This window comes from Oncorhynchus clarkii, chromosome 10 (assembly GCF_045791955.1).
Source record: "Oncorhynchus clarkii lewisi isolate Uvic-CL-2024 chromosome 10, UVic_Ocla_1.0, whole genome shotgun sequence".
Classification (NCBI taxonomy): Eukaryota; Metazoa; Chordata; class Actinopteri; order Salmoniformes; family Salmonidae; genus Oncorhynchus; species Oncorhynchus clarkii.
Genome location: NC_092156.1, coordinates 50,739,431 through 50,758,425, shown reverse-complemented (window position 1 = coordinate 50,758,425; position 18,995 = coordinate 50,739,431). Strand labels below are relative to the sequence as shown.

The 18,995-nt window shown below is 40.9% G+C and overlaps 1 protein-coding gene across 2 annotated transcripts in view; it reads left to right on the top strand.

Moving 5' to 3' along the window:
* LOC139418734 (carotenoid-cleaving dioxygenase, mitochondrial-like) overlaps positions 1 to 18,995 on the top strand; it is a 101,328-nt gene that overhangs the window by 77,001 nt on the left and 5,332 nt on the right. The window lies entirely within an intron of this gene.

The window sequence follows — 18,995 nt, the reverse complement described above, 5'->3', positions numbered from 1 at the left end:
TAGTTTGTGTTGGATAATCATAGCCAGCTAGCAAACATAGCATCCCTCTGTTTGAGCAGGGTGTTTCAGTAAGCAAAACTAGCTAGCTGCATTTGCTAGCTAAGTGAAACTGAAAACAAATACTTTATTTCTTTGCTTCTTCATTTAGGAAGAAATTATTTTCTTAAACAGTTTCTTTCTCTCAGTTTGAGTCAACTACTCACCACATTTGATGCACTGCAGTGCTAGCTAGCTGTAGCTTATGCTTTTGGTACTAGATTAATTCTCTGATCCTTTGATTGGGTGGACAACATGTCAGTTCATGCTGCAAGAGCTCTGATAGGTTGGAGGACGTCTTCCGGAAGTTGTCATAATTACTGTAAGTCTATGGAAGGGGGTGAGAACCATGAGCCTCCCAGGTTTTGTATTGAATGTACCCAGAGGAGGAAAGAAGCTGTCTGTCCTCCGGCTACACCATGGTGCTATCCTACAGTGCTGTTGTGGCTACTGTAGTCCTTCATCGCAAAATAGTGTGATTGTATTTACTATAGTTTTATCTAAAAAAAACATGTTTTACAATTTTGATTTTTTATTAAATATACTGCGGATGGTCCTCCCGTTCCTCCTCTAAGGAGCCTCCACTGCATTGAAGCTGGGTCGGAATATCTTCCTGCCCATCTTGTAGACTGGTGTTGGGAGGACCACTGGCAGAAGTCTTAAAGCGATGTCACCTTGTGTATCTGGAGAGAAGAATGTTAAGTGAATTACTTGATTGTTTCAGTCAAAACATTAATTGGCATCTGAGGCTCCAGCACGGTCATTTCAAACTATACCTGCACTTTAAAGAGAAGATCTTGGGCTTGCTTCTCTCAGTTTTGTCCTTGAAGACCATGATCCAGTTATCAGTGAGTTTCCCCAAGCAGTCCGGGTTTGAAATGTAAAAGTCCTGAACAATCTGTAGTAAAGCAGACAAACAATTAAATATTTAACAATAAAAACCATAATTTGACAAAAACAATAGACAATAGACTTAGCATTTACCAACATTAATGACATCACACTTGCTCAGATCCACATGTTCCCACCGTATCCACACACAATCCTTTTCTAATGTTTTTGAGACTCTGCCCCATATGACTTCAAATTGTGTTATGTTGTACCAGACAAACAAGTACTTTTACTTTGCAGTTAGTCAATGGTTTTGCTAACACCTAACTCTTGAAGTCCTCCTGACTTACAGTGCCTTCGGAAAGTATTAAGATCTCTTGACTTTTTTCACATTTTGTTATGTTACAGCCTTATTCTAAAATTGATTAAATCGTTTTTTTCCCCTCAATCTACACACAATACCCCATAATGACATAGCAAAAACTGATTTTTAGAAATGTTTGAAAAAGTATAAACAATTAAAAACTGATAATTTACATAAGTCTTCAGACCCTTTACTCAGTACTTTGTTGAAGCACCTTTGGCAGCGATTACAGCATCGAGTCTTCTTGCGTATGACACTACAAGCTTGGCACACTTGTATTTGGGGAGTTTCTCCCATTCTTTTCAGCAGATCCTCTCAAGCTCTGTCAGGTTGGATGGGGAGCACAGCTATTTTCAGGTCTCCAGAGATGTTTGTTCGGGTTCAAGTCCAGCCTCTGGCTGGGCCACTCAAGGACTTTCAGAGACTTGTCTCGAAGCCACTCCTGCATTGTATTGGCTGTGTGCTTAGGGTTGTTGTCCTGTTGGAAGGTGAACCTTAGCCTCAGTCTGAGGTCCTGAGTGCTCTGGAACAGGTTTTCATAAGGGATCTCTCTGTACTTTGCTCTGTTCATCTTTCCCTCAATCCTTACTAGTTTCCCAGTCCCTGCCGTTGAAAAACATCCCCACAAAATGATTCTGCCACCACCATGCTTCACGGTAGGGATGGTGCCAGGTTTGCTCCAGACGTGACGCTTGGCATTCAGGCCAAGGAGTTCAATCTTGGTTTAATCAGATCAGAGAATCTTGTTTTTCCATGGTCTGCAAGTCCGTTAGGTGCCTTTGGGCAAACTCCAAGCAGGCTGTCATGTGCCTTTTACTGAGACGTGGCTTCCGTCTGGCAACTAACATACAGGCCTGATTGGTGGAGTGCTGCAGAGATGGTTGTCCTTCTGGAAGGCTCTCCCATCCCCACAGATGAACTCGGGATCTCTTTCAGAGTGACCATCGGGTTCTTGGTTACCTCCTTGACCAAGGCCCTTCTCCCCCAATTGCTCAGTTTGACTGGGCAGCCAGCTCTAGGAAGAATCTTGGTCGTTCTAAAATTCTTCCATTGAAGAATGATGGAGGAAACTGTGTTCTTTGAGACTTTAAATGCTGCAGACATTTTATGGTACCCTTCTGCAGATCTGTGCCTCAACACAATCCTGTCTCGGAGCTCTACGGACAATTCCTTCGACCTCATGGTTTGGGTATTGCTCTGACATTGTTGAATTTATTATGGATTTATTATGGATAAATGAATAAACAATATCCCCATTTTAAATAGAATTGTATCTAGGTAAACTTATACTCTGTATGTTTAATAGACAATATGAGTTCATAAGAAGAAATTATGTGACAGGAGAAAGGAGTAATAAAATGTTAAAGAACACCATTCCAATTGGGCAGGAACAAATGGGTTGTGGACTGTGTAAACACATAAGGTCGTTAGCCTATGGTTGACCCAACCTGAAACTTAGCTCTAGGGTTTTTAGATTAGGCAGTGAGTGCATTCCTAGGGTTTCTGTTAATTACAACTGTCAGTTCAGTGGTGATCGATAATGTAGAGGGATCAAAAGTTATCTGGGAGTGTGTTAGTAAGTTAGAATGAACTTTTCACCTTACTTTGTCCTGTCGAGAGGAGGGGGTTCGGTTAAGGCAGTGAAATGACGTCATGATCTGTATATAAACTCATGGATGTGTTTAAGTGATAGCGCGCTCCGAGAATAAATTCTATTACCTATTATTTAAAGACTGGTCTATTTTATGCAAACAAGAAATCTTACAAATTCTCATAAAATAGATGAAGGGCTTTCAATTGATGAAAGCACATCGGCATAATTAAATTATACTAACAGACATGCACTGTCAACTCTGGGACCTTATATAGACAGGTGTGTGCCTTTCCAAATCATGTCAAATCAATTGAATTTACCAGGTGGATTTACAGGTGGACTCCAATCAAGTTGTAGAAAACACACTGTCTGTGTGGGTGGACCATCTCAGTTTGTCCAGCATGTGTACACCACGAAACTTAACTTTCTACCTTCTCCACTGCTGTCCCATCGGTGTGGATATGGGGGCTGCTTCCTCTGCTGTTTCCTGAAGTCCACGATCATCTCCTTTGTTTTGTTGACGTTGAGATTGAGGTTATTTTCCTGACACCACACTCCAAGGGCCCTCACCTCCTCCCTGTAGACCGTCTCGTCGTTGTTGGTAATCAAGCCTACCACTGTAGTGTCGTCTGCAAACTTGATGATTGAGTTGGAAGTGTGCATGGCCACGCAGTCATGGGTGAACAGGGAGTACAGGAGAGGGCTGAGAACGCACCCTTGTGGGGCCCCAGTGTTGAGGATCAGCGGGGTGGAGATGTTGTTTCCTACCCTCACCGCCTGGGGGCGTCCCGTCAGAAAGTCCAGGACCCAGTTGCACAGGGCAGGGTCGAGACCCTGGGTCTCGAGCTTAATGACAAATCTGGAGGGTACTATGGGGTTAAATGCGGAGCTGTTTCAATAACCGCTTCATCATTTGCTGTAACTTTTTCTACAAACAACTGCGGTTTTTCACCACTACCCCAACAAGTTAGACAAAAAGTTAGAGGGAATAAAATCTTCCCCTACTTCTCTGCTTTTCAAATCCGATTAGGAATAACGTTTACCAATCAGTAGATAGAGCTGTTTAAGTAACCCATCAACTGCTCTCTTTCTAGCTGCAGTTAGTCATGTCAGAAGCTCGGATATTAATTATTTACCAACAACAGCTGCAAATTCTAATACAACTACATAATGTTTTGAAGTTGACTTTCCTTGCTTTGTCTAACAACACTATCATGTAAGTTCTGTGGATCAGAGTGCAGTATTTATTTAGTATTTAAGCATAAATGTACTGTATGTTAGCAAACATCTGGCCCACATCTGGCCTGATTCAAGTATTCCAGATCGAAAACTGCTGGCCCGGGTCTGGCTGCTGGATCAGGCCTGAGTCAGGTAGTAATATTTCTTAAATGTAGGTAGTAATATTGCAGCTATCAACTGAACCATGAACAACAAAAGACATGACATGTTCTAATTTTAAACTTTTATTTAAATAGATTTAATTGATTTTGTGTCTGTGTCATCCCTCAACAGTGGAATGGATGTATCCAAATAAATGTCATTAGAAAACAGATTAAACAAATACAAATGCTGCAACTTTGATATTCTTCAGTGCATCCGGAAAGTATTCAGACCCCTTGACTTTTTACACATTTTGTTACGTTACAGCCTTATTCTATAATGTATTTTTAAAAATGTTTTCTTCATTTACCTAAATTTTGCAAATTTAGATTAAAAAAACTAACAGATGCCTTAGGTATTCAGACCCTTTGCTATGAGGCTCGAAATTAAGCTCGGGTGCATCCTTTTTCCATTGATCATCATTGAGATGTTTGTAAAACTTGATTGAAGTCCTCCTGTGGTAAAATCAAATGATTGGACATGATTTAGAAAGGCACAAACCTGTCTCTATAAGGTCCCACAGTTGACAGTGCAAGTCAGAGCAAAACCAAGCCACGAGGTCGAAGGAATTGTCCTTAGAGTTCCCGAGACAGGATTGTGTCGAGGCACAGATTTTTGGAAAGGGTACCACAAAATGTCTGCAGAATTGAAGGTCCCCAAGAACCCAGCCATCTCCCCAAGTACACAGTTTGAAACCACCAATACTCTTCCTAGAGCTGGCCGCCCGGCCAAACTGAGCAATTGGGGGAGAAGAGCCTCGGTCAGGGAGGTGACCAAAATCAGATGGTCACTCTGACAAAGCTCCAAAGTTCCTCTATGGAGATGGGAGAGCCTTCCAGAAGGACAATCAATTCTGCAGCACTCCACCAATCAGGTCTTTATGGTAAAGTGGCCAGACGGAAGCCACTCCTCAGTAAAAGGCACATGACAGCCTGCTTGGAGTTTGCCAAAAGGCACCTAAAGACTGTCAAACCATCAGAAACTAGATTCTATGGCCTGATTGAACTCTTTGGCCTGAATACCAAGCGTTACGTCTGGAGGAAACCTGGAACCATCCCTACGGTGAAGCATGGTGGTGGCAGCATCATGGTGTGGGAATATTTTTCAGCGGCAGGGACTGGGAGACTAGTCAGGATCAAGGCAAAGATTAACGGAGCAAAGTACACGAAAACCTGCTCCAGAGCGCTCAGGACCTCAGACCGGGGCAAAGGTTCACCTTCCAACAGGACAATGACCCTAAGCACACAGCCAAGACAGGAGTGGCTTCGGGACAAGTCTCTGAATGTCATTGAGTGGCCCAGCTAGTGCCCAGACTTGAACATGATCAAACAGCTACAGAGAGACCTGACACTCCCCATCCAACCTGATAGAGTTTGAGAGGATCTGCATTCATGAATGGTTGAAATTCCCCAAATTCAGGTGTGCTATGCTTGTAATGTTATACTCAAGGCTGTAATTGCTGCCAAAGAACTGCAACAAAGTACTGAGTAAAGGGTCTGAATAGTTGCGTAAATGTGATATATAAAACAACTGAAATATAAACATTTTCAAAAATTCCCCAAAAACGGTTATTGCTTTGTCATTATTGGATATTGTCTGTTGATTGATGATAAATTCAAATTGTATACATTTTAGAATAAGGCTGTAATGTAACACAATGTGGAAGAAGTCAAGGTGTCTGAATACTTTCCGAATGCACTGTATCTGCAGAGTTGACTTGACTGTATCAGCCACAGATGGCTAGCTAGCAAGCAAGGGATAAGAACATTGCCAGGCTGCATAGCAATCAAACAAATAAAATCAACAATAAGTCCACTTCTCTAGCAACTTAACTGATAGAACTAACAACCATGTCAGAGTGGAAGGATGAAATGGTATCAATTTGTTTCTCTTGACAGCACCTTTTGAATAACAGAAAAAAAGACCAAAAGAAGTTGTTGCAACAATCATTCAGATTTTGACACCACACAAAAATCATAGGAATCACAATCCAGACCTCAAATGGGAAGCACATCAACAAGTCACAATAACCAGGTTATTGAGGTTTTCAATTTCAGCATGGAGTCAAACAGATCAAAAGAGATAAATATGTGCCTGTTGTAGCACCACCATGTGGTCAATCTAAATCTGCTTGCATATGTTGAGTCTTGACAGGGTTAAGAACATGTTTACCACACAAATGTCTGTCTGATTTATATGTATTTATGTGCCAGACCATGCCCACATTAATGTTTATTGGTCAGTTGTTTGACATACTAGTCTGGAAAATGTTGCATTGAAAGACATTTATCCATAGATGCCGTATATCAGGGTTTAATCCAGATCGGCCCTGTCGCTCCGGAGGAGATGTCATTTAAGTGTTTTTCAGGAATTCAAATTGGCATAAAATACATCATGGCATTCTTTGTGGGTCCTTGAGGCAAATTTGTTCCTTGTGCGAAGAGGGAACTATGCACAGAATTTCACAATTCTAGGTCAGGCATGGGCAACACTGGGCCGCAAAGGCCTGGGATCAATTTCCCTGGGAATATAACTATTTTCTGTGATCTATTGTCAGGATATGTCATACAATTATTATTCCTAATTCTATGGCCAGGCCACTGTCTCTCTCACACCAGACTCTCATCTCGTGCCCCTGCCCAGTATTCATGGATACAGATCTCAGAAAATAAACATGTAGTCCATGCTATTCAGCATCCTTTGGATGTCCCTACCCCATTGTTAAAATAGTTAAGGTTAGGGATTTGGTTATGTGTAAGAGTTAAGGTTAGGGTTATCGTTTAGGGTAGGGATGTCCCAAGGATCCGTGTTAGCACTGACCATTAACATATACAGTGCCTTGCGAAAGTATTCGGCCCCCTTGAACTTTGCGACCTTTTGCCACATTTCAGGCTTCAAACATAAAGATATAAAACTGTATTTTTTTGTGAAGAATCAACATCAAGTGGGACACAATCATGAAGTGGAACGACATTTATTGGATATTTCAAACTTTTTTAACAAATCAAAAACTGAAAAATTGGGCGTGCAAAATTATTCAGCCCCCTTAAGTTAATACTTTGTAGCGCCACCTTTTGCTGCGATTACAGCTGTAAGTCGCTTGGGGTATGTCTCTATCAGTTTTGCACATTGAGAGACTGACATTTTTTCCCATTCCTCCTTGCAAAACAGCTCGAGCTCAGTGAGGTTGGATGGAGAGCATTTGTGAACAGCAGTTTTCAGTTCTTTCCACAGATTCTCGATTGGATTCAGGTCTGGACTTTGACTTGGCCATTCTAACACCTGGATATGTTTATTTTTGAACCATTCCATTGTAGATTTTGCTTTATGTTTTGGATCATTGTCTTGTTGGAAGACAAATCTCCGTCCCAGTCTCAGGTCTTTTGCAGACTCCATCAGGTTTTCTTCCAGAATGGTCCTGTATTTGGCTCCATCCATCTTCCCATCAATTTTAACCATCTTCCATGTCCCTGCTGAAGAAAAGCAGGCCCAAACCATGATGCTGCCACCACCATGTTTGACAGTGGGGATTGTGTGTTGCTTTTACGCCAAACATAACGTTTTGCATTGTTGCCAAAAAGTTCAATTTTGGTTTCATCTGACCAGAGCACCTTCTTCCACATGTTTGGTGTGTCTCCCAGGTGGCTTGTGGCAAACTTTAAACAACACTTTTTCTGGATATCTTTAAGAAATGGCTTTCTTCTTGCCACTCTTCCATAAAGGCCAGATTTGTGCAATATACGACTGATTGTTGTCCTATGGACAGAGTCTCCCACCTCAGCTGTAGATCTCTGCAGTTCATCCAGAGTGATCATGGGCCTCTTGGCTGCATCTCTGATCAGTCTTCTCCTTGTATGAGCTGAAAGTTTAGAGGGACGGCCAGGTCTTGGTAGATTTGCAGTGGTCTGATACTCCTTCCATTTCAATATTATCGCTTGCACAGTGCTCCTTGGGATGTTTAAAGCTTGGGAAATCTTTTTGTATCCAAATCAGGCTTTAAACTTCTTCACAACAGTATCTCGGACCTGCCTGGTGTGTTCCTTGATCTTCATGATGCTCTCTGCGCTTTTAACGGACCTCTGAGACTATCACAATGCAGGTGCATTTATACGGAGACTTGATTACACACAGGTGGATTGTATTTATCATCATTAGTCATTTAGGTCAACATTGGATCATTCAGAGATCCTCACTGAACTTCTGGAGAGAGTTTGCTGCACTGAAAGTAAAGGGGCTGAATTTTTCAGTTTTTGATTTGTTAAAAAAGTTTGAAATATCCAATAAATGTCGTTCCACTTCATGATTGTGTCCCACTTGTTGTTGATTCTTCACAAAAAAATACAGTTTTATATCTTTATGTTTGAAGCCTAAAATGTGGCAAAAGGTCGCAAAGTTCAAGGGGGCCGAATACTTTCGCAAGGCACTGTAGGAGTTATGGATGCAAGGACTTATAGTTTGAACCATGTTTTAAGTCTATACAGTGTTTTCAGTTAAACAGGCCTATATTTGGTGGGGAAGATGGGGAAGAACAGTTAAACTAAGCTCGACAAGAATGTATAACTTATTTTCTTCAAGAATCAATGGCCTAGTGAAAGTCTACACACCCTTAAACAGTTTTCACATTTGAGATTGACTCCTTTACTGTCCGGCCACACCAGCTCAGGTTCAGGGTGCCAGCCTTCAGATTCACATTTTGAGAATTTGGCGCCCAGTGGTGGAAGGAGACAGTCCATCAGAGAGGCTGAGGTTGGAGAGACAGAATCTGCTCGTAGAGGGGAAAACAAGAAGACATACAATACCGGTCAGTTTTTAGAACAGCTACTCATTCAAGGGTTTGTCTTTATTTTTACTATTTTCTACATTGTAAATAAATTAATTTATATTTGAGATTTGTCAAATAGACACCCTTTAACTTGATGACAGCTTTGCACACTCTTGGCATTCTCTCAACCAGCTTCATGAGGAATGCATTTCAATTAACAGGTGTGCCTTCTTAAAAGTTAATTTGTGGAATTTCTTTCTTTCTTAATGGGTTTGAGCCAATCAGTTGTTTTGACAGGGTAGGGAGAGTATATAGAAGATAGCCCTATTTGGTAAAAGACCAAGTCCATATTATTGCAAGAACAGCTCAAATAAGGAAAGAGAAACGAAAGTCCATCATTACTTTAAGACATGAAGGTCAGTCAATATGGAACATTTCAAGAACTATGAAAGTTTCTTCAAGTTTAGTCACAAAAGCCATCAAGCGCTATGATGAAACTGGCTCACATGAGGACCGCCACAGGAATGGAAGACCTAGAGTTACCTCTACTGCAGAGGATAAATTCATTAGTTACCAGCCTCAGAAATTTCAGTCCAAATAAAGGATTCACATAGTTCAGCTGTTCAGACAAGACTGTGTGAATCAGGCCTTCATGGTCGAATTGCTGCAAAGAAACCACTACCAAAGGACAACAATAATAAGAAGAGACTTGCTTGGGCCAAGAAACATGAGCAATAGACATTATACCGGTGGAAATTTGTCCGTTGTTCTGGAGTCCAAATTGGAGATTTTTGGTTCCAACCGCCATGCCTTTGTGAGATGCAGTATGCGTGAACGGATGATCTCTGCATGTGTATTTCCCACTGTAAAGCATGCGATACGCCATCCCATCTGGTTTGTGCTTAGTGGGACTATAATTTGTTTTTCAACTGGACAATGACCTAACACGCCTCCAGGCTGTGTAAGGGCTATTTTACCAAGAAGGAGAGTGATGGAGTGCTGCTTCAGATGACCTGGCCTCTACAATCCCCCGATCTCAACCAAATTCAGATGGTTTGGAATGAGTCGGACCGCAGAGTGAAGGAAAAGCAGCCAACAAGTGCTCAGAATATGTGGGAACTCCTTCAAGACGGTTGGAAAAGCATTCCAGGTGAAACTGGTTGAGAGAAAGCCAAGAGTGTGCAAAGCTGTCCTCAATGCAAAGGATGGCTGTTTGAAGAATCTCAAATATAAAATATATTTTGATTTGTTTAACACTTTTTGGGTTACTACATGATTCCATATGTGTTATTTCATAGTTTTGAAACCTTAACAATTATTTTACAATGTAGAAAACATAAAGAAAAACCCTTGAATGAGTAGGTGTTCTAAAACTTTTGACAGTTAGTGTATATTGTAGAGCACATCAGTTGACATAGGGTTTAAGTGAAGACTGTGGTTACTGGAAACTAATCATTCAACCTGGGGGTGGCAGGTAGCCTAGTGGTTAGAGTGTTAGACTTGTAACCGAAAGGTTGCAAGATTGAATCCCCGAGCTGACAAGGTGAAAATCTGTCATTCTGCCCCTGAACAAGGCAGTTAAACCCACCATTTCTAGGCTGTCATTGAAAATAAGAATTTGTTCTAAACTGACTTGCCTAGTTAAATAAAGGTAAAATAAAAAACTATAGAATGTTTTACGTTATTATTAGTGGAAAGTTAAAATGTATTTTAAATCAGAATGGATGGACTGTAATTGTTGTTCAACAAATAATGTTAGTATGAGTGATAACTGTTTTCACAGATACGTTTCTGTCTGTGAACAGTAAGTATTTAGGACATGGTGGTGGAAGGTGGATACAGTCCGTCAGAGGCTGAGGGTGGGGATAGTCTGCTGGCAAGAAAACTAACAAGAAGACGTATTGTAGAGCACATTGCTTTACATGGGGTTCAAGTAAGGAATGGGATCAGCTGGAAACTAATCATTCAACCTATAGAATGTTGTTTTACATTACATTTATCTTTTTTTATAGATTTGCTTTTCAATGAAAGAAGACTGTAGCTGATTGACCCATTGACTGTATAGGGTCAACCATGAATAGTTTCGCAAAACTAACTACATCCAAATAATGCAGGTAGCTAACGTTACACAGTACCACCGGGACCATATGTAAAAAAAAAAATGCTTCCATAGTACACATGAAATGAAATAAACCGTCATCGCATCTTGGAGCACTCTGCCATCTCCACTTGAGACCTTTTGGGGGTCGCGTGAGTCCTTTGTGACTACTGGACATAGCTAGCTAACGTTAGCTAGATAGCATAGCTAACTGTGACTGTTAGCTAGCTAACTTTGCTAACTGGGTGCTTTCTTGCCTAGTCTTAGCTAACAAAAAACACTAGATTAGCTACCTAATATCACATAGGATAGAAACTAAACATATTAGCTAGCTACCTCTGCTCTAACAGTTAGCTGAGATAGCTAGCTACCATTAACGTTAGCTGACATTAATGGAGAAACTTTGACAACAACCATGACCAGTCCAGAAATTAAGCTACCTAGAATATCACAAACTAATTAGTGACTGACGAAATACACTATTACAAATACAATAGCTACAATGACCTTTTTCTGGTATCTCCTCCTGCTGGCCTCGACTGTTATTAATCAACTGACTGACTCTGACAATAACCGTTGGAAAATCAGTCCAGCGCGAGCTGCAAAGCAGATGGCTCGAGCAGCAGAGGCTACTGCTGCTGGATCATGTGTTTTTGGTATCTTCAGAGGTAATGCTAGTTCCCTATTAAGGATACTTCAGAAAGCATTGATGTTGTCAATTGCCGATACATGTACTTTATGCTGCTATTTGTATGTTTGTATATATGTTGAAAATTACAATCACAGATTTATAAAACAGACAGGACATAGTAGCCTATTTTTGACTTGATGTGTGATCTCAATCTTGACATAGACTTCGTCTATGTTTAGGTTCAGCAAAAATGTGGCATGCATCCTTGTGTTATGACAAAGAAACACTATGACAAAGTTACACTGTTGGTCATGCAATTCATATTTTATCCGCTTTAGATGCGTTGTTTTATTTTCTCCTGACTTCTCAGAACGTGCAGGCAGCACATAGCCACACACACAGCCACTGTCAACATGTTCAATGTCTCACAAATATGAGGTGTGCAAAAATAATACATGTAACATTAAGCAGACGCTTTTATCCAAAGCGACAGTATACATGCATTCAGTTTCTGTTCGTGGTCCCGGAAATCGAACCCAATCATGACCTTCAATTATGACCTTTCGAGCACCATGGTTTTTTCCCTTGCCTGTCGTTATTTATTTGGCTATTTTAATAGGCAACAGTCAAAATTTGTAACAGTTTAATAGGCTATTGCATTAATTCAACATTCATGGTTGTAGGCTGCATCACTTCTTCAGCCAGGATTTGCCGTGGGACTAAAATTATTAGATTTAGTGTGAGTGGGGTTCCCCAAAAAATCAGTAGTCAAATCTAGTTCATTTTTAGCATATATTCTCTAGGGTCCTTCTCCCTCTAATAGCCCAATAGTTTGAATTTAAATTACAAATTTGAGGTGAAATTATTACATTAATTAATTGTTTTATTCTTTCATCACCTGCAGAATAAAAACATATGGTCCTACTTCTGAAAAAGTTAATCGGTCAGATATGCTGGGGTGGACTCGGCCCGAGTACCATTAGCCAGAACCCAGAGTAATATGATTCTGCCGGACTTGAGAAGAGCTCGGCCCGTATCAAGCCCCCCCCGAGTCCGAGTCGATTACGAGTCCTCGGAGTCTCAAAAGGAATAGGCCCGAACCCAGCGTGTCGACTGGGATGTTTCTCACACTTGAATATAGCCATAAGGGAGCAGTGTTGCCAAGGCTACTGTTGCTTAGCAACGCTTGACTCAAAGGAGATAATAGCTGTGTTCGAATATCCATACTAACATATTGTATACTACATACTTAATGAGTATATACTAGTAGTTCATTTTAGTATACTGTAAACGAACGTATCATTTCAGTTGAGCATACTAGTGCTACCCCTGTAGTTAGTATGAGTATTTGAACACAGCTAATGTCTTCCTAGCTAATGTCTTCCTAGCTTCCTAAATTCCCATGATTTGTGAATCTGTTTCTAACTGAACAACAATCGCCAAGATTTTGATTGCTTCCCCGTCTGGGTGACCTAGAATGATAAAGAGAATATTTCTAATGCTCACTAGGTTTGTCCGCCTTCTCAGGATCATGCTCCGTGCTTTAAATAACTCAACTGGCTAGTCTCTAAAGAGGAGGGCAGGCTGTACCCCACTGATTGGATAAAGCAGATTAGGAATGGCTTCTACCAATAAAAAGTTACAACTGTTAGTCAGAGTTTAGAATGACAAACAATGGTTAGCTAATGTATTCTAACAGCTCTGTGTCATCATTGGGCAGCCCAAACGGAGCCTTTGCTAAGGGTACTCACAGACGAAAAGAGAGCAAAAATTATGACAAGGGTGAAGAGGGACCACAATTACTGACCACAACCACACAGCTGAACCACACAAATTCAGACCACAAGCACACAACTACTGACCACAAGCACACAACTACTGACTACAACCACACAACTACTGAAAAAAACTACTGATCACAATTATTGACTTAACCACAGATTAAATCTCCATTACTACTGGCCACCACAATTACTGACCACAACCACCTGGCCACAACTACTGACCACAACCATACAACTTCTGACCACACAACTACTGAACCACAACAACTGACCGCTACTGACCACAACCACACAACTTCTGACTACATTCACAAAACTGCTGAAAACATCTAGTGACCACAACCACACAACTTCTGACCACACAACTGCTGACAACACATCGAATCACCATAACTACTGACCGCCACAACTACTGACCACTAAACCACTGACAACAACTACTGACCACTGCTGAAGATAAATACAGACCACAAATACTAATCACAACCACACAACTACTGCTCTGGTCTGCCCAAGCTCTGGTTCAGCTCAGGTACTGGATGTAGCTAGCTACATTAGCTCTGGCTCGCACTAGCTCTGGTCTAGCTCTGGTCTGTGCTATAAATTATAACTACTCAAATGTGCATAAGATTTGCATATAATAGCAACAATAATTTATCATTTCAAACTTTCACAGGTTCATGCTATCCTAACTTCAAATGCTTTAAAACTTAAACTCTAGTATAACTATATCAATCAAATGTATTTATAAAGCCATTTTTACATCAGCAGATGTCACAAAGTGTTTATACAGAAACCCAGCCTAAAACCCCAAACAGCAAGCAATGCAGATGTAGAAGCATGTGGCTAGGAAATACACCCTACAAAGGCAAGAACCTAGGAAGAAACCTAGAGAGGAATGAGGCTCTGAGGGGTGGACAGTCCTTTTCTGGCTGTGCCTGGTGGAGATTATATATTTGCATAAATTAGAATCATATTTCTCACCAACAGTTATTCTTGAACAGTTCAACCTAGATACACCAAACTAAATTCCACATGTTTAAGGCTATCCTAAATTCTAATTCCTTAACTTGTATTCATTCTAAGCCATTGGGGAAGGGAGGTGGAGTGCTGACATATCTGACATATGGAATTGTCTGACATATGGAATTGTTTTAAGATAGCTAAATGATCCAGTATGACTAGTTGATTTAGAATTTTAAGACCCCTTAAGGTAACCCAAAAAAATACATAATTTGAAAGAATATTGATGTTGGCCTTTACTACTAAAACCTATAGAAGTGCATCGAATAACACATTCATGAATGGCAAAAAGGATATTAAAAAATAAATCATAAGAAACAAAGATTTCAAGTGTCTGTCCTAAATTAAGGAAATATTTTTAAAAACTCAGGAAATATATACATACACTACCATTAAAAAGTTTGGGGTCACTTGTTTTCCATGAAAGCATACGTGAAATTAGTTGCAGAATGAATAGGAAATATAGTCAAGACTTTGACAAGGTTATAAATAATTATTTTTAATTTAAATAACAATTGCGTCCTTCAAACTTTGCTTTCGTCAAAGAATCCTCAATTTGCAGCAATTATAGCTTACAGACCTTTGGCATTCTAGTTCAAATCAAATCAAATGTATTTATGAAGCCCTTCTTACGTCAGTTGATGTCACAAAGTGCTGTACAGAAACCCAGCCTAAAACCCCAAACAGCAAGCAATGCAGGTGTAGAAGCATTGTGGCTAGGAAAAACTCCCTAGAAAGGCCAGAACCTAGGAAGAAACCAAGAGAGGAACCAGGCTATGAAGCCAGTCCTCTTCTAGCTGTGCCGGGTGGAGATTATAACAGAACATGGCCAAGATGTTCAAATGTTCATAGATGACCAGCAGGGTCAAATAATAATAATCACAGTGGTTGTTGAGGGTGCAACAGGTCAGCACCTCAGGAGATAAATGTCAGTTGGCTTTTCATAGCCGATTATTCAGAGTATCTCAACTGCGCCTGCTGTCTCTGGAGAGTTGAAAACTGCAGGTCTGGGACAGGTAGCACGTCTGGTGAACAGGTCAGGGTTCCATAGCACGCTGGCAGATTAAAACATTCCCTAACCAGAAACCGTGGATTGATGGCAGCATTCGTGTGAAAACGTTGTTTGCAACAAGCACCTCAGGAGATAAATGTCAGTTGGCAGCAGAGTATCTCAACTGCGCCTGCTGTCTCTGGAGAGTTGAAAACTGCAGGTCTGGGACAGGTAGCACGTCTGGTGAACAGGTCAGGGTTCCATAGCCGCAGGCAGAACGGTTGAAACTGGAACAGCAGCACAGCCAGGTTGACTGGGGACAGCAAGGAGTCATTAAGCCAGGTAGTCCTGAGGCATGGTCCTTGTGCTCAGGTCCTCTGAGAGAGAGAGAGAGAGAGAGAGAAGAAAGAAAGAAAGAAATAATTAGAGAGAGCGTACTTAAATTCACACAGGACACCGGATAAGACAGGAGAAATACTCCAAATATAACAGACTGACCCTAGCCCCCCAACACATAAACTACTGCAGCATAAATACTGGAGGCTGAGACAGGAGGGGTCAGGAGACACCATGGCCCCATCCGACGATACCCCCGGACAGGGCCAAACAGGCAGGATATAACCCCACCCACTTTGCCAAAGCACAGCCCCCACACCACTAGAGGGATATATCCAACCACCAATTTACCATCCTGAGACAAGGCCGAGTATAGCCCACAAAGATCTCCGCCACGGCACAACCCAAGGGGGGCACCAACCCAGACATGAAGATCAGGTCAGTGACTCAACCCACTCAAGTGATGCACCCCTCCTAGGGACGGCATGGAAGAGCACCAGTAAGCCAGTGTAATAGGGTTAGAGGCAGGATAATCCCAGTGGAAAGAGGGGAACCAGCCAGGCAGAGAAAGCAAGGGCGGTTCATTGCTCCAGTGCCTTTCCGTTCACCTTTACACTCCTGGGCCAGACTACACTCAATCATAGGACCTACTAAAGAGATGAGTCTTCAATAAAGACTTAAAGGTTGAGACCGAGTTTGCGTCTCTCAAATGGGTAGGCAGAACAATCTATAAAAATGGAGCTCTATAGGAGAAAGCCCTGCCTCCAGCTCTTTGCTTAGAAATTCTAGGGACAGTAAGGAGGCCTGTATCTTGTGACCGTAGTGTACGTGTAGCATACCTGCCTACTCATCTCTTCAGTACAATTTGTTGTCAATTTGTTGAGGTTATCTGAAGAGATTTCACCCCATGCTTCCTGAAGCACCTCCTACAAGTTGGATTGGCTTGATGGGCACTTCTTACATACCATACGTCAAGCTGCTCCCACAACAGCTCAATAGGGTTGAGATCCGGTGACTGTGCTGACCACTCTATTATAGACAGAATACCAGCTGACTGCTTCTTCCCTAAATTGTTATAGCATAGTTTGGAGCTATGCTTTGGGTCATTGTCCTTTTGTAGGAGGAAATTGGCTCCAATTAAGCGCCAAAGGGCATGGCGTTGCAAAATGGAGTGATAGACTTCTTTCTTCAAGATCCCGTTTACCCTGTACAAATCTCCTACTTTAACACCACCAAAGCACCCCCAGACCATCACATTCCCTCCACCATGCTTGACAGAGGGCATTAAGCACTCCTACGGCATCTTTTCATTTTTTCTGCAACTCATGAATGATCTTCTTTGTGATCTGAACACTTCAAACTTAGATTTGTCTGTCCATAAACACTGTTTTCCAATCTTCTTCTGTCCAGTGTCTCTGTTGTTTTGCCCATCATAATATTTTCTTTTTATTGGCCAGTCTGAGCTATGGCTTTTTCTTTGCAACTTTACCTAGAAGGCCAGCAACACGGAGTCGCCTCTTCACTGTTGACGTTGAGACTGGTGTTTTGCAGGTACTATTTACTGAAGCTGCCAGTTGAGGACTTGAGGCGTCTGTATATCAAACTAGACACACTAATGTACTTGTCCTCTTGCTCAGTTGTGCACCGGGGCCTCCCACTCCTCTTTCTATTCTGATTAAAGCCAGTTTGCGCTGCTCTGTGAAGGGAGTAGTACACAGCGTACACAATTTCTCGCATGGAATAGCCTTCATTTCTCAGAACAAGAATAGACTGACGAGTTTCAGAAGGAAGTTTTTTTTTCTGTACATTTTGAGCCTGTAATCGAACCCACAAATGCTAATTCCCCAGGATACTCAACTAGTATAAAGAAGGCCAGTTTTATTGCCTCTTTAATCAGAACAACAGTTTTCAGCTGTGCTAACATAATTGCAAAAGGGTTTTCTAATGATCAATTAGCCTTTTAAAATTATAAACTTGGATTAGCTAACACAACGTGCCATTGGAACACAGGAGTGAGGGTTGCTGATAATGGGCCTCTGTATGCCTATGCAGATATTCCATGAAGAATCAGCCGCTTCCAGCTACAATAGTCATTGACAACACTAACAATGTCTACACTGTATTTCTGATCAATTTCATGTTATTTTAATGGACACAAAATGTGCTTTTCTTTCAAAACAAGGACCCCAAAGTGACCCCAAACTTTTGAACAGTAGTGTATCACACAGTACTCATTCAATGATTTTTCTTTAACTTTTACTATTTTCTACATTGTAGAATATGGTGAAGCCATCAAAACTATGAAATAACAATGGGCCCTTTACTTGTTCTGTATTAGCGGACCGATATAGCAGTATATAGAACGGGATAGAAATCAATGCGTGTGAGTGTGTAAAGAAGGTCAAATACTTGTCTCACGGCTAGTGTGTGAGAGTTGGCAGTACTGCTTTCTGAAATCAGTTGATGATAGAACTTAGACACGTTGTAAATGCAACAAGTACTCATTCACAGCTTTTCAAGAAAACACATCTGAGACATTTATGGTATGTTTACATGTTGTTTAGAGGCAATTTATACAGGAAAAAGTGTATAAAAACCGATATAAACTGAATTATTATTATTATTTTTTTAGGTTGATTATAATTCTAATGCCTTACTTTTTTTTGTACTTTTTTCCCCCTGCATAAGTAAAAGCAGGAAATGCATCACATATGCTTTACTGCCATACATTCCAATTAGATTCATTTTTGGATTTCTCTCTGACCAAGATTGCTGCCATTTTATCTCCATTATTGAACTTTGAGGGTTTATGACCAATCCCCTCTTGTAATTTTAATTTGATCTCTAAGGTTTAAGCATTGTTGTGGACTTAGAACATCCAATTTGGTTTTGTTCCTATTAAAAAAATTGTGATTACGAGAGTGAAAATCTGAAAAATATCTCAAACCTAGAAAAACAAAACCGACAAAAAGTAATTTGGCAAAAAAAAAAAGATGTGATTGTGCCTTATGTATTCCTCTCTGGGAAGACTGAGATTATCGTTGCATGTCATGATAAACTTTAAACGCAGACCAAAGAGCCCAACTCCCCCGTTCCCCGGGACACTATTTTCTCTGTCAATTGTGTTTTGGGAAGTTAGGAGTAATGAGACTAATAAAATATATA